Consider the following 26,094-nt stretch of genomic DNA (forward strand, 5'->3'; position numbering starts at 1 on the left):
TTAGTGTCGTTTAAAAATTATCGTAAATGGCGGCCATTTTAATATATGGAAATGTTTAAAAATTCTACATCTTTCGAGGGCCACTACGATATTCAAACGGCCTTTTATGATATATTCATTCACTTTCGCGAACTTTTAACAACTGGACTCGATAATATAAGAGAATAGGTAACATTTCCATGTAAATCTGCCATCTTTGCACAAGCTTTTCACAACTTTGTAATCACTTTGTTAATCACTTTGTGGTTGGGTAGTGGAACAATGTGCCAACATAAATAGCTGTTTTAGACTTTTACATAATATTCTACTAAATTTAACTGCGGGGTTCTATATGAAATTACTTAGGGGGAATATACACGCAAATCCACCAACTTTTCAATCCTTTTAACATTTTTAGTATGTGTTTGTTCATTTCACGGCCGGCTCATGTGACAGTCTGCTAACATGGAAGGTTTCAAATGGATTTTCGTCATTTTTCATACTTTATTACTGCATGGATCGATATAGCAACAACTTAGTTCAATAAACAAACAAATCTAGCAACTTTGGAATCGATTTGGAGAACTTTGCACGCTGTTTTAACAGCTTGGACCAAATAGGTGCAGACTGCAAAAAGTCAAAAAAGTGTCACCCGCTGGTTTTCCCAGGTTGTCTCCCATGCAAGTACTAACTCGACCGATTGAACTTTACATCCATTATCGGTCGATCACCTGACCACTCATCTATCAGTGTCGTTTACAAATTATGGTAATGTTTAAAAATTCTACATCTTTCGAGGGCCACTACGATATTCAAACGGCCTTTTATGATATATTCATTCACTTTCGCGAACTTTTAACAACTGGACTCGATAATATAAGAGAATAGGTAACATTTCCATGTAAATCTGCCATCTTTGCACAAGCTTTTCACAACTTTGTAATCACTTTGTTAATCACTTTGTGGTTGGGTAGTGGAACAATGTGCCAACATAAATAGCTGTTTTAGACTTTTACATAATATTCTACTAAATTTAACTGCGGGGTTCTATATGAAATTACTTAGGGGGAATATACACGCAAATCCACCAACTTTTCAATCCTTTTAACATTTTTAGTATGTGTTTGTTCATTTCACGGCCGGCTCATGTGACAGTCTGCTAACATGGAAGGTTTCAAATGGATTTTCGTCATTTTTCATACTTTATTACTGCATGGATCGATATAGCAACAACTTAGTTCAATAAACAAACAAATCTAGCAACTTTGGAATCGATTTGGAGAACTTTGCACGCTGTTTTAACAGCTTGGACCAAATAGGTGCAGACTGCAAAAAGTCAAAAAAGTGTCACCCGCTGGTTTTCCCAGGTTGTCTCCCATGCAAGTACTAACTCGACCGATTGAACTTTACATCCATTATCGGTCGATCACCTGACCACTCATCTATCAGTGTCGTTTACAAATTATGGTAATGTTTAAAAATTCTACATCTTTCGAGGGCCACTACGATATTCAAACGGCCTTTTATGATATATTCATTCACTTTCGCGAACTTTTAACAACTGGACTCGATAATATAAGAGAATAGGCAACATTTCCATGTAAATCTGCCATCTTTGCACAAGCTTTTCACAACTTTGTAATCACTTTGTTAATCACTTTGTGGTTGGGTAGTGGAACAATGTGCCAACATAAATAGCTGTTTTAGACTTTTACATAATATTGTACTAAATTTAACTGCGGGGTTCTATATGAAATTACTTAGGGGGAATATACACGCAAATCCACCAACTTTTCAATCCTTTTAACATTTTTAGTATGTGTTTGTTCATTTCACGGCCGGCTCATGTGACAGTCTGCTAACATGGGAGGTTTCAAATGGATTTTCGTCATTTTTCATACTTTATTACTGCATGGATCGATATAGCAACAACTTAGTTCAATAAACAAACAAATCTAGCAACTTTGGAATCGATTTGGAGAACTTTGCACGCTGTTTTAACAGCTTGGACCAAATAGGTGCAGACTGCAAAAAGTCAAAAAAGTGTCACCCGCTGGTTTTCTCAGGTTGTCTCCCATGCAAGTACTAACTCGACCGCTTGAACTTTACTTCCATTATCGGTGGATCACCTGACCACTCATCAATTAGTGTGGTTTAAAAATTATCGTAAATGGCGGCCATTTTAATATATGGAAATGTTTAAAAATTCTACATCTTTCGAGGGCCACTACGATATTCAAACGGCCTTTTATGATATATTCATTCACTTTCGCGAACTTTTAACAACTGGACTCGATAATATAAGAGAATAGGTAACATTTCCATGTAAATCTGCCATCTTTGCACAAGCTTTTCACAACTTTGTAATCACTTTGTTAATCACTTTGTGGTTGGGTAGTGGAACAATGTGCCAACATAAATAGCTGTTTTAGACTTTTACATAATATTGTACTAAATTTAACTGCGGGGTTCTATATGAAATTACTTAGGGGGAATATACACGCAAATCCACCAACTTTTCAATCTCTTTGAACATTTTTAGTATGTGTTTGTTCATTTTACGGCCGGCTCATATGACAGTCTGCTAACATGGGAGGTTTCAAATGGATTTTAGTCATTTTTCATACTTTATAACTGCATGGATCGATATAACAACAACTTAGTTCAATAAACAAACAAATCTAGCAACTTTGGAATCGATTTGGAGAACTTTGCACGCTGTTTTAACAGCTTGGAACAAATAGGTGCAGACTGCAAAAAGTCAAAAAAGTGTCACCCGCTGGTTTTCCCAGGTTGTCTCCCATGCAAGTACTAACTCGACCGATTGAACTTTACTTCCATTATCGGTCGATCACCTGACCACTCATCTATCAGTGTCGTTTACAAATTATGGAAATGTTTAAAATTTCTACATCTTTCGAGGGCCACTACGATATTCAAACGGCCTTTTATGACATATTCATTCACATTCGCAAACTTTTAACAACTGGACTCGATAATATAAGAGAATAGGTAACATTTCCATGTAAATCTGCCATCTTTGCACAAGCTTTTCTCAACTTTGTAATCACTTTGTTAATCACTTTGTGCTTGGGTAGTGGAACAATGTGCCAACATAAATAGCTGTTTTAGACTTTGACATAATGTTGTAGTAAATTTAACTGCGGGGTTCTATATGAAATGACTTAGGGGGGAATATACACGCAAATCCACCAACTTTTCAATCTCTTTTAACATTTTAAGTATGTGTTTGTTCATTTCATTGCCGGCTCATATGACAGTCTGCTAACATGGGAGGTTTCAAATGGATTTTAGTCATTTTTCATACTTTATAACTGCATGGTTCGATATAACAACAACTTAGGTCAAATAAACAAACAAATCTAGCAACTTTGGAATCGATTTGGAGAACTTTGCACGCTGTTTTAACAGCTTGGACCAAATAGGTGCAGAGTGCAAAAACTCAAAAAAGTGTCACCCGCTGGTTTTCCCAGGTTGTCTCCCATGCAAGTACTAACCATGACCGATTAAACTTTACTTCCATTATCGGTCCGTCAACTGACCACTCATCTATCAGTGTCGTTTAAAAATCATCGTAAATGGCGGCTATTTAATGTATGGAAATGTTTAAAAATTCTACATCTTTCGAGGGCCACTACGATATTCAAACGGCCTTTTATGACATATTCATTCTCATTCGCAAACTTTTAACAACTGGACTCGATAATATAAGAGAATAGGTAACATTTCCATGTAAATCTGCCATCTTTGCACAAGCTTTTCTCAACTTTGTAATCACTTTGTTAATCACTTTGTGGTTGGGTAGTGGAACAATGTGCCAACATAAATAGCTGTTTTAGACTTTTACATAATATTGTACTAAATTTAACTGCGGGGTTCTATATGAAATTACTTAGGGGGAATATACACGCAAATCCACCAACTTTTCAATCTCTTTTACCATTTTTAGTATGTGTTTGTTCATTTTACGGCCGGCTCATATGACAGTCTGCTAACATGGGAGGTTTCAAATGGATTTTAGTCATTTTTCATACTTTATTACTGCATGGATCGATATAGCAACAACTTAGTTCAATAAACAAACAAATCTAGCAACTTTGGAATCGATTTGGAGAACTTTGCACGCTGTTTTAACAGCTTGGACCAAATAGGTGCAGACTGCAAAAAGTCAAAAAAGTGTCACCCGCTGGTTTTCCCAGGTTGTCTCCCATGCAAGTACTAACTCGACCGATTGAACTTTACTTCCATTATCGGTCGATCACCTGACCACGCATCTATCAGTGTCGTTTACAAATTATGGAAATGTTTAAAAATTCTACATCTTTCGAGGGCCACTACGATATTCAAACGGCCTTTTATGACATATTCATTCACATTCGCAAACTTTTAACAACTGGACTCGATAATATAAGAGAATAGGTAACATTTCCATGTAAATCTGCCATCTTTGCACAAGCTTTTCTCAACTTTGTAATCACTTTGTTAATCACTTTGTGCTTGGGTAGTGGAACAATGTGCCAACATAAATAGCTGTTTTAGACTTTTACATAATGTTGTAGTAAATTTAACTGCGGGGTTCTATATGAAATGACTTAGGGGGGAATATACACGCAAATCCACCAACTTTTCAATCTCTTTTAACATTTTAGTATGTGTTTGTTCATATCATTGCCGGCTCATATGACAGTCTGCTAACATGGGAGGTTTCAAATGGATTTTAGTCATTTTTCATACTTTATAACTGCATGGTTCGATATAACAACAACTTAGGTCAAATAAACAAACAAATCTAGCAACTTTGGAATCGATTTGGAGAACTTTGCACGCTGTTTTAACAGCTTGGACCAAATAGGTGCAGAGTGCAAAAACTCAAAAAAGTGTCACCCGCTGGTTTTCCCAGGTTGTCTCCCATGCAAGTACTAACCATGACCGATTAAACTTTACTTCCATTATCGGTCCGTCAACTGACCACTCATCTATCAGTGTCGTTTAAAAATTATCGTAAATGGCGGCTATTTAATGTATGGAAATGTTTAAAAATTCTACATCTTTCGAGGGCCACTACGATATTCAAACGGCCTTTTATGACATATTCATTCACTTTCGCGAACTTTTAACAACTGGACTCAATAATATAAGAGAATAGGTAACATTTCCATGTAAATCTGCCATCTTTGCACAAGCTTTTCACAACTTTGTAATCACTTTGTTAATCACTTTGTGCTTGGGTAGTGGAACAATGTGCCAACATAAATAGCTGTTTTAGACTTTTACATAATGTTGTACTAAATTTAACTGCGGGGTTCTATATGAAATGACTTAGGGGGAATATACAAGCAAATCCACCAACTTTTCAATCCTTTTAACATTTTTAGTATGTGTTTGTTCATTTTACGGCCGGCTCATATGACAGTCTGCTAACAGGGGAGGTTTCAAATGGATTTTAGTCATTTTTAATACTTTATAACTGCATGGTTCGATATAACAACAACTTAGGTCAAATAAACAAACAAATCTAGCAACTTTGGAATCGATTTGGAGAACTTTGCACGCTGTTTTAACAGCTTGGACCAAATAGGTGCAGACTGCAAAAACTCAAAAAAGTGTAACCCGCTGGTTTTCCCAGGTTGTCTCCCATGCAAGTGCTAACCATGACCGATTGAACTTTACTTCCATTATCGGTCGGTCAACTGACCACTCATCTATCAGTGTCGTTTAAAAATTATCGTAAATGGCGGCTATTTAATGTATGGAAATGTTTAAAAATTCTACATCTTTCGAGGGCCACTACGATATTCAAACGGCCTTTTATGACATATTCATTCACTTTCGCGAACTTTTAACAATTGGACTTGATAATATCAGAGAATATCTAACATGTCCATGTTAATCTGCCAACTTTGCACAAGCTTTTCACAACTTCGTAAGCACTTTGTTAATCACTTTGCGCTTGGGTAGTGGAACAATGTGCCAACATAAATAGCTGTTTTAGACTTTTACATAATGTTGTACTAAATTTAACTGCGGGGTTCTATATGAAATGACTTAGGGGGAATATACAAGCAAATCCACCAACTTTTCAATCCTTTTAACATTTTTAGTATGTGTTTGTTCATTTCACGGCCGGCTCATGTGACAGTCTGCTAACATGGGAGGTTTCAAATGGATTTTCGTCATTTTTCATACTTTATTACTGCATGGATCGATATAGCAACAACTTAGTTCAATAAACAAACAAATCTAGCAACTTTGGAATCGATTTGGAGAACTTTGCACGCTGTTTTAACAGCTTGGACCAAATAGGTGCAGACTGCAAAAAGTCAAAAAAGTGTCACCCGCTGGTTTTCTCAGGTTGTCTCCCATGCAAGTACTAACTCGACCGCTTGAACTTTACTTCCATTATCGGTGGATCACCTGACCACTCATCAATTAGTGTGGTTTAAAAATTATCGTAAATGGCGGCCATTTTAATATATGGAAATGTTTAAAAATTCTACATCTTTCGAGGGCCACTACGATATTCAAACGGCCTTTTATGATATATTCATTCACTTTCGCGAACTTTTAACAACTGGACTCGATAATATAAGAGAATAGGTAACATTTCCATGTAAATCTGCCATCTTTGCACAAGCTTTTCACAACTTTGTAATCACTTTGTTAATCACTTTGTGGTTGGGTAGTGGAACAATGTGCCAACATAAATAGCTGTTTTAGACTTTTACATAATATTGTACTAAATTTAACTGCGGGGTTCTATATGAAATTACTTAGGGGGAATATACACGCAAATCCACCAACTTTTCAATCTCTTTGAACATTTTTAGTATGTGTTTGTTCATTTTACGGCCGGCTCATATGACAGTCTGCTAACATGGGAGGTTTCAAATGGATTTTAGTCATTTTTCATACTTTATAACTGCATGGATCGATATAACAACAACTTAGTTCAATAAACAAACAAATCTAGCAACTTTGGAATCGATTTGGAGAACTTTGCACGCTGTTTTAACAGCTTGGAACAAATAGGTGCAGACTGCAAAAAGTCAAAAAAGTGTCACCCGCTGGTTTTCCCAGGTTGTCTCCCATGCAAGTACTAACTCGACCGATTGAACTTTACTTCCACTATCGGTCGATCACCTGACCACTCATCTATCAGTGTCGTTTACAAATTATGGAAATGTTTAAAATTTCTACATCTTTCGAGGGCCACTACGATATTCAAACGGCCTTTTATGACATATTCATTCACATTCGCAAACTTTTAACAACTGGACTCGATAATATAAGAGAATAGGTAACATTTCCATGTAAATCTGCCATCTTTGCACAAGCTTTTCTCAACTTTGTAATCACTTTGTTAATCACTTTGTGCTTGGGTAGTGGAACAATGTGCCAACATAAATAGCTGTTTTAGACTTTGACATAATGTTGTAGTAAATTTAACTGCGGGGTTCTATATGAAATGACTTAGGGGGGAATATACACGGAAATCCACCAACTTTTCAATCTCTTTTAACATTTTAAGTATGTGTTTGTTCATTTCATTGCCGGCTCATATGACAGTCTGCTAACATGGGAGGTTTCAAATGGATTTTAGTCATTTTTCATACTTTATAACTGCATGGTTCGATATAACAACAACTTAGGTCAAATAAACAAACAAATCTAGCAACTTTGGAATCGATTTGGAGAACTTTGCACGCTGTTTTAACAGCTTGGACCAAATAGGTGCAGAGTGCAAAAACTCAAAAAAGTGTCACCCGCTGGTTTTCCCAGGTTGTCTCCCATGCAAGTACTAACTCGACCGATTGAACTTTACTTCCATTATCGGTCGATCACCTGACCACGCATCTATCAGTGTCGTTTACAAATTATGGAAATGTTTAAAAATTCTACATCTTTCGAGGGCCACTACGATATTCAAACGGCCTTTTATGACATATTCATTCACATTCGCAAACTTTTAACAACTGGACTCGATAATATAAGAGAATAGGTAACATTTCCATGTAAATCTGCCATCTTTGCACAAGCTTTTCTCAACTTTGTAATCACTTTGTTAATCACTTTGTGCTTGGGTAGTGGAACAATGTGCCAACATAAATAGCTGTTTTAGACTTTTACATAATGTTGTAGTAAATTTAACTGCGGGGTTCTATATGAAATGACTTAGGGGGGAATATACACGCAAATCCACCAACTTTTCAATCTCTTTTAACATTTTAGTATGTGTTTGTTCATATCATTGCCGGCTCATATGACAGTCTGCTAACATGGGAGGTTTCAAATGGATTTTAGTCATTTTTCATACTTTATAACTGCATGGTTCGATATAACAACAACTTAGGTCAAATAAACAAACAAATCTAGCAACTTTGGAATCGATTTGGAGAACTTTGCACGCTGTTTTAACAGCTTGGACCAAATAGGTGCAGAGTGCAAAAACTCAAAAAAGTGTCACCCGCTGGTTTTCCCAGGTTGTCTCCCATGCAAGTACTAACCATGACCGATTAAACTTTACTTCCATTATCGGTCCGTCAACTGACCACTCATCTATCAGTGTCGTTTAAAAATTATCGTAAATGGCGGCTATTTAATGTATGGAAATGTTTAAAAATTCTACATCTTTCGAGGGCCACTACGATATTCAAACGGCCTTTTATGACATATTCATTCACTTTCGCGAACTTTTAACAACTGGACTCAATAATATAAGAGAATAGGTAACATTTCCATGTAAATCTGCCATCTTTGCACAAGCTTTTCACAACTTTGTAATCACTTTGTTAATCACTTTGTGCTTGGGTAGTGGAACAATGTGCCAACATAAATAGCTGTTTTAGACTTTTACATAATGTTGTACTAAATTTAACTGCGGGGTTCTATATGAAATGACTTAGGGGGAATATACAAGCAAATCCACCAACTTTTCAATCCTTTTAACATTTTTAGTATGTGTTTGTTCATTTTACGGCCGGCTCATATGACAGTCTGCTAACAGGGGAGGTTTCAAATGGATTTTAGTCATTTTTAATACTTTATAACTGCATGGTTCGATATAACAACAACTTAGGTCAAATAAACAAACAAATCTAGCAACTTTGGAATCGATTTGGAGAACTTTGCACGCTGTTTTAACAGCTTGGACCAAATAGGTGCAGACTGCAAAAACTCAAAAAAGTGTAACCCGCTGGTTTTCCCAGGTTGTCTCCCATGCAAGTGCTAACCATGACCGATTGAACTTTACTTCCATTATCGGTCGGTCAACTGACCACTCATCTATCAGTGTCGTTTAAAAATTATCGTAAATGGCGGCTATTTAATGTATGGAAATGTTTAAAAATTCTACATCTTTCGAGGGCCACTACGATATTCAAACGGCCTTTTATGACATATTCATTCACTTTCGCGAACTTTTAACAATTGGACTTGATAATATCAGAGAATATCTAACATGTCCATGTTAATCTGCCAACTTTGCACAAGCTTTTCACAACTTCGTAAGCACTTTGTTAATCACTTTGCGCTTGGGTAGTGGAACAATGTGCCAACATAAATAGCTGTTTTAGACTTTTACATAATGTTGTACTAAATTTAACTGCGGGGTTCTATATGAAATGACTTAGGGGGAATATACAAGCAAATCCACCAACTTTTCAATCCTTTTAACATTTTTAGTATGTGTTTGTTCATTTTACGGCCGGCTCATATGACAGTCTGCTAACAGGGGAGGTTTCAAATAGATTTTAGTCATTTTTAATACTTTATAACTGCATGGTTCGATATAACAACAACTTAGGTCAAATAAACAAACAAATCTAGCAACTTTGGAATCGATTTGGAGAACATTGCACGCTATTTTAACAGCTTGAACCAAATAGGTGCAGACTGCAAAAGCTCAAAAAAGTGTCACCCGCTGGTTTTCCCAGGTTTTCTCGCATGCAAGTACTAACCACGACCGATTGAACTTTACTTTCATTACCGGTCGATCACCTGACCACTCATCTATCAGTGTCGTATAAAAATTATCGTAAATGGCGGCCATTTAATGTATGGAAATGTTTAAAAATTCTACATCTTTCGAAGGCCACTACGATATTCAAACGGCTTTTTATGACATATTCATTCACTTTCGCGAACTTTTAACAATTGGACTTGATAATATCAGAGAATATCTAACATGTCCATGTTAATCTGCCAACTTTGCACAAGCTTTTCACAACTTCGTAAGCACTTTGTTAATCACTTTGCGCTTGGGTAGTGGAACAATGTGCCAACATAAATAGCTGTTTTAGACTTTTACATAATGTTGTACTAAATTTAACTGCGGGGTTCTATATGAAATGACTTAGGGGGGAATATACACGAAAATCCACCAACTTTTCAATCTCTTTTAACATTTTAGTATGTGTTTGTTCATTTCACGGCCGGCTCATATGACAGTCTGCTAACATGGGAGGTTTCAAATGGATTTTAGTCATTTTTCATACTTTATAACTGCATGGTTCGATATAACAACAACTTAGTTCAATAAACAAACAAATCTAGCAACTTTGGAATCGATTTGGAGAACTTTGCACGCTGTTTTAACAGCTTGGACCAAATAGGTGCAGACTGCAAAAAGTCAAAAAAGTGTCACCCGCTGGTTTTCCCAGGTTGTCTCCCATGCAAGTACTAACTCGACCGATTGAACTTTACTTCCATTATCGGTCGATCACCTGACCACGCATCTATCAGTGTCGTTTACAAATTATGGAAATGTTTAAAAATTCTACATCTTTCGAGGGCCACTACGATATTCAAACGGCCTTTTATGACATATTCATTCACATTCGCAAACTTTTAACAACTGGACTCGATAATATAAGAGAATAGGTAACATTTCCATGTAAATCTGCCATCTTTGCACAAGCTTTTCTCAACTTTGTAATCACTTTGTTAATCACTTTGTGCTTGGGTAGTGGAACAATGTGCCAACATAAATAGCTGTTTTAGACTTTTACATAATGTTGTAGTAAATTTAACTGCGGGGTTCTATATGAAATGACTTAGGGGGGAATATACACGCAAATCCACCAACTTTTCAATCTCTTTTAACATTTTAGTATGTGTTTGTTCATATCATTGCCGGCTCATATGACAGTCTGCTAACATGGGAGGTTTCAAATGGATTTTAGTCATTTTTCATACTTTATAACTGCATGGTTCGATATAACAACAACTTAGGTCAAATAAACAAACAAATCTAGCAACTTTGGAATCGATTTGGAGAACTTTGCACGCTGTTTTAACAGCTTGGACCAAATAGGTGCAGAGTGCAAAAACTCAAAAAAGTGTCACCCGCTGGTTTTCCCAGGTTGTCTCCCATGCAAGTACTAACCATGACCGATTAAACTTTACTTCCATTATCGGTCCGTCAACTGACCACTCATCTATCAGTGTCGTTTAAAAATTATCGTAAATGGCGGCTATTTAATGTATGGAAATGTTTAAAAATTCTACATCTTTCGAGGGCCACTACGATATTCAAAAGGCCTTTTATGACATATTCATTCACTTTCGCGAACTTTTAACAACTGGACTCAATAATATAAGAGAATAGGTAACATTTCCATGTAAATCTGCCATCTTTGCACAAGCTTTTCACAACTTTGTAATCACTTTGTTAATCACTTTGTGCTTGGGTAGTGGAACAATGTGCCAACATAAATAGCTGTTTTAGACTTTTACATAATGTTGTACTAAATTTAACTGCGGGGTTCTATATGAAATGACTTAGGGGGAATATACAAGCAAATCCACCAACTTTTCAATCCTTTTAACATTTTTAGTATGTGTTTGTTCATTTTACGGCCGGCTCATATGACAGTCTGCTAACAGGGGAGGTTTCAAATGGATTTTAGTCATTTTTAATACTTTATAACTGCATGGTTCGATATAACAACAACTTAGGTCAAATAAACAAACAAATCTAGCAACTTTGGAATCGATTTGGAGAACTTTGCACGCTGTTTTAACAGCTTGGACCAAATAGGTGCAGACTGCAAAAACTCAAAAAAGTGTAACCCGCTGGTTTTCCCAGGTTGTCTCCCATGCAAGTGCTAACCATGACCGATTGAACTTTACTTCCATTATCGGTCGGTCAACTGACCACTCATCTATCAGTGTCGTTTAAAAATTATCGTAAATGGCGGCTATTTAATGTATGGAAATGTTTAAAAATTCTACATCTTTCGAGGGCCACTACGATATTCAAACGGCCTTTTATGACATATTCATTCACTTTCGCGAACTTTTAACAATTGGACTTGATAATATCAGAGAATATCTAACATGTCCATGTTAATCTGCCAACTTTGCACAAGCTTTTCACAACTTCGTAAGCACTTTGTTAATCACTTTGCGCTTGGGTAGTGGAACAATGTGCCAACATAAATAGCTGTTTTAGACTTTTACATAATGTTGTACTAAATTTAACTGCGGGGTTCTATATGAAATGACTTAGGGGGAATATACAAGCAAATCCACCAACTTTTCAATCCTTTTAACATTTTTAGTATGTGTTTGTTCATTTTACGGCCGGCTCATATGACAGTCTGCTAACAGGGGAGGTTTCAAATAGATTTTAGTCATTTTTAATACTTTATAACTGCATGGTTCGATATAACAACAACTTAGGTCAAATAAACAAACAAATCTAGCAACTTTGGAATCGATTTGGAGAACATTGCACGCTATTTTAACAGCTTGAACCAAATAGGTGCAGACTGCAAAAGCTCAAAAAAGTGTCACCCGCTGGTTTTCCCAGGTTTTCTCGCATGCAAGTACTAACCACGACCGATTGAACTTTACTTTCATTACCGGTCGATCACCTGACCACTCATCTATCAGTGTCGTATAAAAATTATCGTAAATGGCGGCCATTTAATGTATGGAAATGTTTAAAAATTCTACATCTTTCGAAGGCCACTACGATATTCAAACGGCTTTTTATGACATATTCATTCACTTTCGCGAACTTTTAACAATTGGACTTGATAATATCAGAGAATATCTAACATGTCCATGTTAATCTGCCAACTTTGCACAAGCTTTTCACAACTTCGTAAGCACTTTGTTAATCACTTTGCGCTTGGGTAGTGGAACAATGTGCCAACATAAATAGCTGTTTTAGACTTTTACATAATGTTGTACTAAATTTAACTGCGGGGTTCTATATGAAATGACTTAGGGGGAATATACAAGCAAATCCACCAACTTTTCAATCCTTTTAACATTTTTAGTATGTGTTTGTTCATTTTACGGCCGGCTCATATGACAGTCTGCTAACAGGGGAGGTTTCAAATAGATTTTAGTCATTTTTAATACTTTATAACTGCATGGTTCGATATAACAACAACTTAGGTCAAATAAACAAACAAATCTAGCAACTTTGGAATCGATTTGGAGAACATTGCACGCTATTTTAACAGCTTGAACCAAATAGGTGCAGACTGCAAAAGCTCAAAAAAGTGTCACCCGCTGGTTTTCCCAGGTTTTCTCGCATGCAAGTACTAACCACGACCGATTGAACTTTACTTTCATTACCGGTCGATCACCTGACCACTCATCTATCAGTGTCGTATAAAAATTATCGTAAATGGCGGCCATTTAATGTATGGAAATGTTTAAAAATTCTACATCTTTCGAAGGCCACTACGATATTCAAACGGCTTTTTATGACATATTCATTCACTTTCGCGAACTTTTAACAATTGGACTTGATAATATCAGAGAATATCTAACATGTCCATGTTAATCTGCCAACTTTGCACAAGCTTTTCACAACTTCGTAAGCACTTTGTTAATCACTTTGCGCTTGGGTAGTGGAACAATGTGCCAACATAAATAGCTGTTTTAGACTTTTACATAATTTTGTACTAAATTTAACTGCGGGGTTCTATATGAAATGACTGAGGGGGAATATACACGCAAATCCACCAACTTTTCAATCCTTTTAACATTTTTAGTATGTGTTTGTTCATTTCACGGTCGGCTCATATGACAGTCTGCTAACATGGGAGGTTTCAAATGGATTTTAGTCATTTTTCATACTTTATAAGTGCATGGTTCGATATAACAACAACTTAGGTCAAATAAACAAACAAATCTAGCAACTTTGGAATCGATTTGGAGAACTTTGCACGCTGTTTTAACTGCTTGGACCAAATAGGTGCAGACTGCAAAAAGTCAAAAAAGTGTCACCCGCTGGTTTTCCCAGGTTGTCTCCCATGCAAGTGCTAACCATGACCGATTGAACTTTACTTCCATTATCGGTCGGTCAACTGACCACTCATCTATCAGTGTCGTTTAAAAATTATCGTAAATGGCGGCTATTTAATGTATGGAAATGTTTAAAAATTCTACATCTTTCGAGGGCCACTACGATATTCAAACGGCCTTTTATGATATATTCATTCACTTTCGCTAACTTTTAACAACTGGACTCGATAATATAAGAGAATAGGTAACATTTCCATGTAAATCTGCCATCTTTGCACAAGCTTTTCTCAACTTTGTAATCACTTTGTTAATCACTTTGTGGTTGGGTAGTGGAACAATGTGCCAACATAAATAGCTGTTTTAGACTTTTACATAATATTGTACTAAATTTAACTGCGGGGTTCTATATGAAATTACTTAGGGGGAATATACACGCAAATCCACCAACTTTTCAATCTCTTTTAACATTTTTAGTATGTGTTTGTTCATTTTACGGCCGGCTCATATGACAGTCTGCTAACATGGGAGGTTTCAAATGGATTTTAGTCATTTTGCATACTTTATTACAGCATGGATCGATATAGCAACAACTTAGTTCAATAAACAAACAAATCTAGCAACTTTGGAATCGATTTGGAGAACTTTGCACGCTGTTTTAACAGCTTGGACCAAATAGGTGCAGACTGCAAAAAGTCAAAAAAGTGTCACCCGCTGGTTTTCCCAGGTTGTCTCCCATGCAAGTACTAACTCGACCGATTGAACTTTACTTCCATTATCGGTCGATCACCTGACCACTCATCTATCAGTGTCGTTTACAAATTATGGAAATGTTTAAAAATTCTACATCTTTCGAGGGCCACTACGATATTCAAACGGCCTTTTATGACATATTCATTCACATTCGCAAACTTTTAACAACTGGACTCGATAATATAAGAGAATAGGTAACATTTCCATGTAAATCTGCCATCTTTGCACAAGCTTTTCTCAACTTTGTAATCACTTTGTTAATCACTTTGTGGTTGGGTAGTGGAACAATGTGCCAACATAAATAGCTGTTTTAGACTTTTACATAATATTGTACTAAATTTAACTGCGGGGTTCTATATGAAATTACTTAGGGGGAATATACACGCAAATCCACCAACTTTTCAATCTCTTTTAACATTTTTAGTATGTGTTTGTTCATTTTACGGCCGGCTCATATGACAGTATGCTAACATGGGAAGTTTCAAATGGATTTTAGTCATTTTTCATACTATATAACTGAATGGTTCGATATAACAACAACTTAGGTCAAATAAACAAACAAATCTAGCAACTTTGGAATCGATTTGAAGAACTTTGCACGCTGTTTTAACAGCTTGGACCAAATAGGTGCAGAGTGCAAAAACTCAAACAAGTGTTACCCGCTGGTTTTCCCAGGTTGTCTCCCATGCAAGTACTAACCATGACCGATTAAACTTTACTTCCATTATCGGTCCATCAACTGACCACTCATCTATCAGTGTCGTTTAAAAATTATCGTAAATGGCGGCTATTTAATGTATGGAAATGTTTAAAAATTCTACATCTTTCGAGGGCCACTACGATATTCAAACGGCCTTTTATGACATATTCATTCACTTTCGCGAACTTTTAACAACTGGACTCGATAATATAAGAGAATAGGTAACATTTCCATGTAAATCTGCCATCTTTGCACAAGCTTTTCACAACTTTGTAATCACTTTGTTAATCACTTTGTGCTTGGGTAGTGGAACAATGTGCCAACATAAATAGCTGTTTTAGACTTTTACATAATATTGTACTAAATTTAACTGCGGGGTTCTATATGAAATTACTTAGGGGGAATATACACGCAAATCCACCAACTTTTCAATCTCTTTTAACATTTTTAGTATGTGTTTGTTCATTTTACGGCCGGCTCATATGACAGTATGCTAACATGGGAGGTTTCAAATGGATTTTAGTCATTTTTCATACTATATAACTGAATGGTTCGATATAACAACAACTTAGGTCAAATAAACAAACAAATCTAGCAACTTTGGAATCGATTTGAAGAACTTTGCACGCTGTTTTAACAGCTTGGACCAAATAGGTGCAGAGTGCAAAAACTCAAACAAGTGTCACCCGCTGGTTTTCCCAGGTTGTCTCCCATGCAAGTACTAACCATGACCGATTAAACTTTACTTCCATTATCGGTCCGTCAACTGACCACTCATCTATCAGTGTCGTTTAAAAATTATCGTAAATGGCGGCTATTTAATGTATGGAAATGTTTAAAAATTCTACATCTTTCGAGGGCCACTACGATATTCAAACGGCCTTTTATGACATATTCATTCACTTTCGCGAACTTTTAACAACTGGACTCGATAATATAAGAGAATAGGTAACATTTCCATGTAAATCTGCCATCTTTGCACAAGCTTTTCACAACTTTGTAATCACTTTGTTAATCACTTTGTGCTTGGGTAGTGGAACAATGTGCCAACATAAATAGCTGTTTTAGACTTTACATAATGTTGTACTAAATTTAACTGCGGGGTTCTATATGAAATGACTTAGGGGGAATATACAAGCAAATCCACCAACTTTTCAATCCTTTTAACATTTTTAGTATGTGTTTGTTCATTTTACGGCCGGCTCATATGACAGTCTGCTAACAGAGGAGGTTTCAAATGGATTTTAGTCATTTTTAATACTTTATAACTGCATGGTTCGATATAACAACAACTTAGGTCAAATAAACAAACAAATCTAGCAACTTTGGAATCGATTTGGAGAACTTTGCACGCTGTTTTAACAGCTTGGACCAAATAGGTGCAGACTGCAAAAACTCAAAAAAGTGTAACCCGCTGGTTTTCCCAGGTTGTCTCCCATGCAAGTGCTAACCATGACCGATTGAACTTTACTTCCATTATCGGTCGGTCAACTGACCACTCATCTATCAGTGTCGTTTAAAAATTATTGTAAATGGCGGCTATTTAATGTATGGAAATGTTTAAAAATTCTACATCTTTCGAGGGCCACTACGATATTCAAACGGCCTTTTATGACATATTCATTCACTTTCGCGAACTTTTAACAATTGGACTTGATAATATCAGAGAATATCTAACATGTCCATGTTAATCTGCCAACTTTGCACAAGCTTTTCACAACTTCGTAAGCACTTTGTTAATCACTTTGCGCTTGGGTAGTGGAACAATGTCCCAACATAAATAGCTGTTTTAGACTTTTACATAATGTTGTACTAAATTTAACTGCGGGGTTCTATATGAAATGACTTAGGGGGAATATACAAGCAAATCCACCAACTTTTCAATCCTTTTAACATTTTTAGTATGTGTTTGTTCATTTTACGGCCGGCTCATATGACAGTCTGCTAACAGGGGAGGTTTCAAATAGATTTTAGTCATTTTTAATACTTTATAACTGCATGGTTCGATATAACAACAACTTAGGTCAAATAAACAAACAAATCTAGCAACTTTGGAATCGATTTGGAGAACATTGCACGCTATTTTAACAGCTTGAACCAAATAGGTGCAGACTGCAAAAGCTCAAAAAAGTGTCACCCGCTGGTTTTCCCAGGTTGTCTCGCATGCAAGTACTAACCACGACCGATTGAACTTTACTTTCATTACCGGTCGATCACCTGACCACTCATCTATCAGTGTCGTATAAAAATTATCGTAAATGGCGGCCATTTAATGTATGGAAATGTTTAAAAATTCTACATCTTTCGAAGGCCACTACGATATTCAAACGGCTTTTTATGACATATTCATTCACTTTCGCGAACTTTTAACAATTGGACTTGATAATATCAGAGAATATCTAACATGTCCATGTTAATCTGCCAACTTTGCACAAGCTTTTCACAACTTCGTAAGCACTTTGTTAATCACTTTGCGCTTGGGTAGTGGAACAATGTGCCAACATAAATAGCTGTTTTAGACTTTTACATAATTTTGTACTAAATTTAACTGCGGGGTTCTATATGAAATGACTGAGGGGGAATATACACGCAAATCCACCAACTTTTCAATCCTTTTAACATTTTTAGTATGTGTTTGTTCATTTCGCGGTCGGCTCATATGACAGTCTGCTAACATGGGAGGTTTCAAATGGATTTTAGTCATTTTTCATACTTTATAAGTGCATGGTTCGATATAACAACAACTTAGGTCAAATAAACAAACAAATCTAGCAACTTTGGAATCGATTTGGAGAACTTTGCACGCTGTTTTAACTGCTTGGACCAAATAGGTGCAGACTGCAAAAACTCAAAAAAGTGTCACCCGCTGGTTTTCCCAGGTTGTCTCCCATGCAAGTGCTAACCATGACCGATTGAACTTTACTTCCATTATCGGTCGGTCAACTGACCACTCATCTATCAGTGTCGTTTAAAAATTATCGTAAATGGCGGCTATTTAATGTATGGAAATGTTTAAAAATTCTACATCTTTCGTGGGCCACTACGATATTCAAACGGCCTTTTATGATATATTCATTCACTTTCGCTAACTTTTAACAATTGGACTTGATAATATCAGAGAATATCTAACATGTCCATGTTAATCTGCCAACTTTGCACAAGCTTTTCACAACTTCGTAAGCACTTTGTTAATCACTTTGCGCTTGGGTAGTGGAACAATGTGCCAACATAAATAGCTGTTTTAGACTTTTACATAATTTTGTACTAAATTTAACTGCGGGGTTCTATATGAAATGACTGAGGGGGAATATACACGCAAATCCACCAACTTTTCAATCCTTTTAACATTTTTAGTATGTGTTTGTTCATTTCACGGTCGGCTCATATGACAGTCTGCTAACATGGGAGGTTTCAAATGGATTTTAGTCATTTTTCATACTTTATAAGTGCATGGTTCGATATAACAACAACTTAGGTCAAATAAACAAACAAATCTAGCAACTTTGGAATCGATTTGGAGAACTTTGCGCGCTGTTTTAACTGCTTGGACCAAATAGGTGCAGACTGCAAAAACTCAAAAAAGTGTCACCCGCTGGTTTTCCCAGGTTGTCTCCCATGCAAGTGCTAACCATGACCGATTGAACTTTACTTCCATTATCGGTCGGTCAACTGACCACTCATCTATCAGTGTCGTTTAAAAATTATCGTAAATGGCGGCTATTTAATGTATGGAAATGTTTAAAAATTCTACATCTTTCGTGGGCCACTACGATATTCAAACGGCCTTTTATGATATATTCATTCACTTTCGCTAACTTTTAACAACTGGACTCGATAATATAAGAGAATAGGTAACATTTCCATGTAAATCTGCCATCTTTGCACAAGCTTTTCTCAACTTTGTAATCACTTTGTTAATCACTTTGTGGTTGGGTAGTGGAACAATGTGCCAACATAAATAGCTGTTTTAGACTTTTACATAATATTGTACTAAATTTAACTGCGGGGTTCTATATGAAATTACTTAGGGGGAATATACACGCAAATCCACCAACTTTTCAATCTCTTTTAACATTTTTAATATGTGTTTGTTCATTTTACGGCCGGCTCATATGACAGTCTGCTAACATGGGAGGTTTCAAATGGATTTTAGTCATTTTTCATACTTTATTACTGCATGGATCGATATAGCAACAACTTAGTTCAATAAACAAACAAATCTAGCAACTTTGGAATCGATTTGGAGAACTTTGCACGCTGTTTTAACAGCTTGGACCAAATAGGTGCAGACTGCAAAAAGTCAAAAAAGTGTCACTCGCTGGTTTTCCCAGGTTGTCTCCCATGCAAGTACTAACTCGACCGATTGAACTTTACTTCCATTATCGGTCGATCACCTGACCACTCATCTATCAGTGTCGTTTACAAATTATGGAAATGTTTAAAAATTCTACATCTTTCGAGGGCCACTACGATATTCAAACGGCCTTTTATGACATATTCATTCACTTTCGCGAACTTTTAACAACTGGACTCGATAATATAAGAGAATAGGTAACATTTCCATGTAAATCTGCCATCTTTGCACAAGCTTTTCACAACTTTGTAATCACTTTGTTAATCACTTTGTGCTTTGGTAGTGGAACAATGTGCCAACATAAATAGCTGTTTTAGACTTTTACATAATGTTGTACTAAATTTAACTGCGGGGTTCTATATGAAATTACTTAGGGGGAATATACACGCAAATCCACCAACTTTTCAATCTCTTTTAACATTTTTAATATGTGTTTGTTCATTTTACGGCCGGCTCATATGACAGTCTGCTAACATGGGAGGTTTCAAATGGATTTTAGTCATTTTTCATACTTTATTACTGCATGGATCGATATAGCAACAACTTAGTTCAATAAACAAACAAATCTAGCAACTTTGGAATCGATTTGGAGAACTTTGCACGCTGTTTTAACAGCTTGGACCAAATAGGTGCAGACTGCAAAAAGTCAAAAAAGTGTCACTCGCTGGTTTTCCCAGGTTGTCTCCCATGCAAGTACTAACTCGACCGATTGAACTTTACTTCCATTATCGGTCGATCACCTGACCACTCATCTATCAGTGTCGTTTACAAATTATGGAAATGTTTAAAAATTCTACATCTTTCGAGGGCCACTACGATATTCAAACGGCCTTTTATGACATATTCATTCACTTTCGCGAACTTTTAACAACTGGACTCGATAATATAAGAGAATAGGTAACATTTCCATGTAAATCTGCCATCTTTGCACAAGCTTTTCACAACTTTGTAATCACTTTGTTAATCACTTTGTGCTTTGGTAGTGGAACAATGTGCCAACATAAATAGCTGTTTTAGACTTTTACATAATGTTGTACTAAATTTAACTGCGGGGTTCTATATGAAATGACTTAGGGGGAATATACAAGCAAATCCACCAACTTTTCAATCCTTTTAACATTTTTAGTATGTGTTTGTTCATTTTACGGCCGGCTCATATGACAGTCTGCTAACAGGGGAGGTTTCAAATGGATTTTAGTCATTTTTCATACTTTATTACTGCATGGATCGATATAGCAACAACTTAGTTCAATAAACAAACAAATCTAGCAACTTTGGAATCGATTTGGAGAACTTTGCACGCTGTTTTAACAGCTTGGACCAAATAGGTGCAGACTGCAAAAAGTCAAAAAAGTGTCACTCGCTGGTTTTCCCAGGTTGTCTCCCATGCAAGTACTAACTCGACCGATTGAACTTTACTTCCATTATCGGTCGATCACCTGACCACTCATCTATCAGTGTCGTTTACAAATTATGGAAATGTTTAAAAATTCTACATCTTTCGAGGGCCACTACGATATTCAAACGGCCTTTTATGACATATTCATTCACTTTCGCGAACTTTTAACAACTGGACTCGATAATATAAGAGAATAGGTAACATTTCCATGTAAATCTGCCATCTTTGCACAAGCTTTTCACAACTTTGTAATCACTTTGTTAATCACTTTGTGCTTTGGTAGTGGAACAATGTGCCAACATAAATAGCTGTTTTAGACTTTTACATAATGTTGTACTAAATTTAACTGCGGGGTTCTATATGAAATGACTTAGGGGGAATATACAAGCAAATCCACCAACTTTTCAATCCTTTTAACATTTTTAGTATGTGTTTGTTCATTTTACGGCCGGCTCATATGACAGTCTGCTAACAGGGGAGGTTTCAAATGGATTTTAGTCATTTTTAATACTTTATAACTGCATGGTTCGATATAACAACAACTTAGGTCAAATAAACAAACAAATCTAGCAACTTTGGAATCGATTTGGAGAACATTGCACGCTATTTTAACAGCTTGAACCAAATAGGTGCAGACTGCAAAAGCTCAAAAAAGTGTCACCCGCTGGTTTTCCCAGGTTGTCTCGCATGCAAGTACTAACCACGACCGATTGAACTTTACTTTCATTACCGGTCGATCACCTGACCACTCATCTATCAGTGTCGTATAAAAATTATCGTAAATGGCGGCCATTTAATGTATGGAAATGTTTAAAAATTCTACATCTTTCGAAGGCCACTACGATAGTCAAACGGCTTTTTATGACATATTCATTCACTTTCGCGAACTTTTAACAATTGGACTTGATAATATCAGAAAATATCTAACATGTCCATGTTAATCTGCCAACTTTGCACAAGCTTTTCACAACTTCGTAAGCACTTTGTTAATCACTTTGCGCTTGGGTAGTGGAACAATGTGCCAACATAAATAGCTGTTTTAGACTTTTACATAATTTTGTACTAAATTTAACTGCGGGGTTCTATATGAAATGACTGAGGGGGAATATACACGCAAATCCACCAACTTTTCAATCCTTTTAACATTTTTAGTATGTGTTTGTTCATTTCACGGTCGGCTCATATGACAGTCTGCTAACATGGGAGGTTTCAAATGGATTTTAGTCATTTTTCATACTTTATAAGTGCATGGTTCGATATAACAACAACTTAGGTGAAATGAACAAACAAATCTAGCAACTTTGGAATCGATTTGGAGAACTTTGCACGCTGTTTTAACTGCTTGGACCAAATAGGTGCAGACTGCAAAAACTCAAAAAAGTGTCACCCACTGGTTTTCCCAGGTTGTCTCCCATGCAAGTGCTAACCATGACCGATTGAACTTTACTTCCATTATCGGTCGGTCAACTGACCACTCATCTATCAGTGTCGTTTAAAAATTATCGTAAATGGCGGCTATTTAATGTATGGAAATGTTTAAAAATTCTACATTTTTCGAGGGCCACTACGATATTCAAACGGCCTTTTATGACATATTCATTCACTTTCGCGAACTTTTAACAATTGGACTTGATAATATCAGAGAATATCTAACATGTCCATGTTAATCTGCCAACTTTGCACAAGCTTTTCACAACTTCGTAAGCACTTTGTTAATCACTTTGCGCTTGGGTAGTGGAACAATGTGCCAACATAAATAGCTGTTTTAGACTTTTACATAATTTTGTACTAAATTTAACTGCGGGGTTCTATATGAAATGACTTAGGGGGAATATACACGCAAATCCTCCAACTTTTCAATCTGTTTTAACATTTTTAGTATGTGTTTGTTCATTTTACGGCCGGCTCATATGACAGTCTGCTAACATGGGAGGTTTCAAATGGATTTTCGTCATTTTTCATACTTTATTACTGCATGGATCGATATAGCAACAACTTAGTTCAATAAACAAACAAATCTAGCAACTTTGGAATCGATTTGGAGAACATTGCACGCTGTTTTAACAGCTTGGACCAAATAGGTGCAGACTGCAAAAAGTCAAGAAAGTGTCACCCGCTGGTTTTCCCAGGTTGTCTCCCATGCAAGTACTAACTCGACCGATTGAACTTTACTTCCATTATCGGTCGATCACCTGACCACTCATCTATCAGTGTCGTTTACAAATTATGGAAATGTTTAAAAATTCTACATCTTTCGAGGGCCACTACGATATTCAAACGGCCTTTTATGATATATTCATTCACTTTCGCTAACTTTTAACTACTGGACTCGATAATATAAGAGAATAGGTAACATTTCCATGTAAATCTGCCATCTTTGCACAAGCTTTTCTCAACTTTGTAATCACTTTGTTAATCACTTTGTGCTTGGGTAGTGGAACAATGTGCCAACATAAATAGCTGTTTTAGACTTTTACATAATATTGTACTAAATTTAACTGCGGGGTTCTATATGAAATTACTTAGGGGGAATATACACGCAAATCCACCAACTTTTCAATCTCTTTTAACATTTGTAATATGTGTTTGTTCATTTTACGGCCGGCTCATATGACAGTCTGTTAACATGGGAGGTTTCAAATGGATTTTAGTCATTTTTCATACTTTATTACTGCATGGATCGATATAGCAACAACTTAGTTCAATAAACAAACAAAACTAGCAACTTTGGAATCGATTTGGAGAACTTTGCACGCTGTTTTAACAGCTTGGACCAAATAGGTGCAGACTGCAAAAAGTCAAAAAAGTGTCACTCGCTGGTTTTCCCAGGTTGTCTCCCATGCAAGTACTAACTCGACCGATTGAACTTTACTTCCATTATCGGTCGATCACCTGACCACTCATCTATCAGTGTCGTTTACAAATTATGGAAATGTTTAAAAATTCTACATCTTTCGAGGGCCACTACGATATTCAAACGGCCTTTTATGACATATTCATTCACTTTCGCGAACTTTTAACAACTGGACTCGATAATATAAGAGAATAGGTAACATTTCCATGTAAATCTGCCATCTTTGCACAAGCTTTTCACAACTTTGTAATCACTTTGTTAATCACTTTGTGCTTTGGTAGTGGAACAATGTGCCAACATAAATAGCTGTTTTAGACTTTTACATAATGTTGTACTAAATTTAACTGCGGGGTTCTATATGAAATGACTTAGGGGGAATATACAAGCAAATCCACCAACTTTTCAATCCTTTTAACATTTTTAGTATGTGTTTGTTCATTTTACGGCCGGCTCATATGACAGTCTGCTAACAGGGGAGGTTTCAAATGGATTTTAGTCATTTTTAATACTTTATAACTGCATGGTTCGATATAACAACAACTTAGGTCAAATAAACAAACAAATCTAGCAACTTTGGAATCGATTTGGAGAACATTGCACGCTATTTTAACAGCTTGAACCAAATAGGTGCAGACTGCAAAAGCTCAAAAAAGTGTCACCCGCTGGTTTTCCCAGGTTGTCTCGCATGCAAGTACTAACCACGACCGATTGAACTTTACTTTCATTACCGGTCGATCACCTGACCACTCATCTATCAGTGTCGTATACAAATTATCGTAAATGGCGGCCATTTAATGTATGGAAATGTTTAAAAATTCTACATCTTTCGAAGGCCACTACGATAGTCAAACGGCTTTTTATGACATATTCATTCACTTTCGCGAACTTTTAACAATTGGACTTGATAATATCAGAAAATATCTAACATGTCCATGTTAATCTGCCAACTTTGCACAAGCTTTTCACAACTTCGTAAGCACTTTGTTAATCACTTTGCGCTTGGGTAGTGGAACAATGTGCCAACATAAATAGCTGTTTTAGACTTTTACATAATTTTGTACTAAATTTAACTGCGGGGTTCTATATGAAATGACTGAGGGGGAATATACACGCAAATCCACCAACTTTTCAATCCTTTTAACATTTTTAGTATGTGTTTGTTCATTTCACGGTCGGCTCATATGACAGTCTGCTAACATGGGAGGTTTCAAATGGATTTTAGTCATTTTTCATACTTTATAAGTGCATGGTTCGATATAACAACAACTTAGGTGAAATGAACAAACAAATCTAGCAACTTTGGAATCGATTTGGAGAACTTTGCACGCTGTTTTAACTGCTTGGACCAAATAGGTGCAGACTGCAAAAACTCAAAAAAGTGTCACCCGCTGGTTTTCCCAGGTTGTCTCCCATGCAAGTACTTACTCGACCGATTGAACTTTACTTCCATTATCGGTCGATCACCTGACCACTCATCTATCAGTGTCGTTTACAAATTATTGAAATGTTTAAAAATTCTACATCTTTCGAGGGCCACTACGATATTCAAACGGCCTTTTATGACGTATTCATTCACATTCGCAAACTTTTAACAACTGGACTCGATAATATAAGAGAATAGGTAACATTTCCATGTAAATCTGCCATCTTTGCACAAGCTTTTCTCAACTTTGTAATCACTTTGTTAATCACTTTGTGCTTGGGTAGTGGAACAATGTGCCAACATAAATAGCTGTTTTAGACTTTTACATAATGTTGTAGTAAATTTAACT

The sequence above is a fragment of the Saccoglossus kowalevskii genome, chromosome 4 (assembly GCF_978046115.1).
Source record: "Saccoglossus kowalevskii chromosome 4, keSacKowa6.1, whole genome shotgun sequence".
Lineage (NCBI taxonomy): Eukaryota > Metazoa > Hemichordata > Enteropneusta > Harrimaniidae > Saccoglossus > Saccoglossus kowalevskii.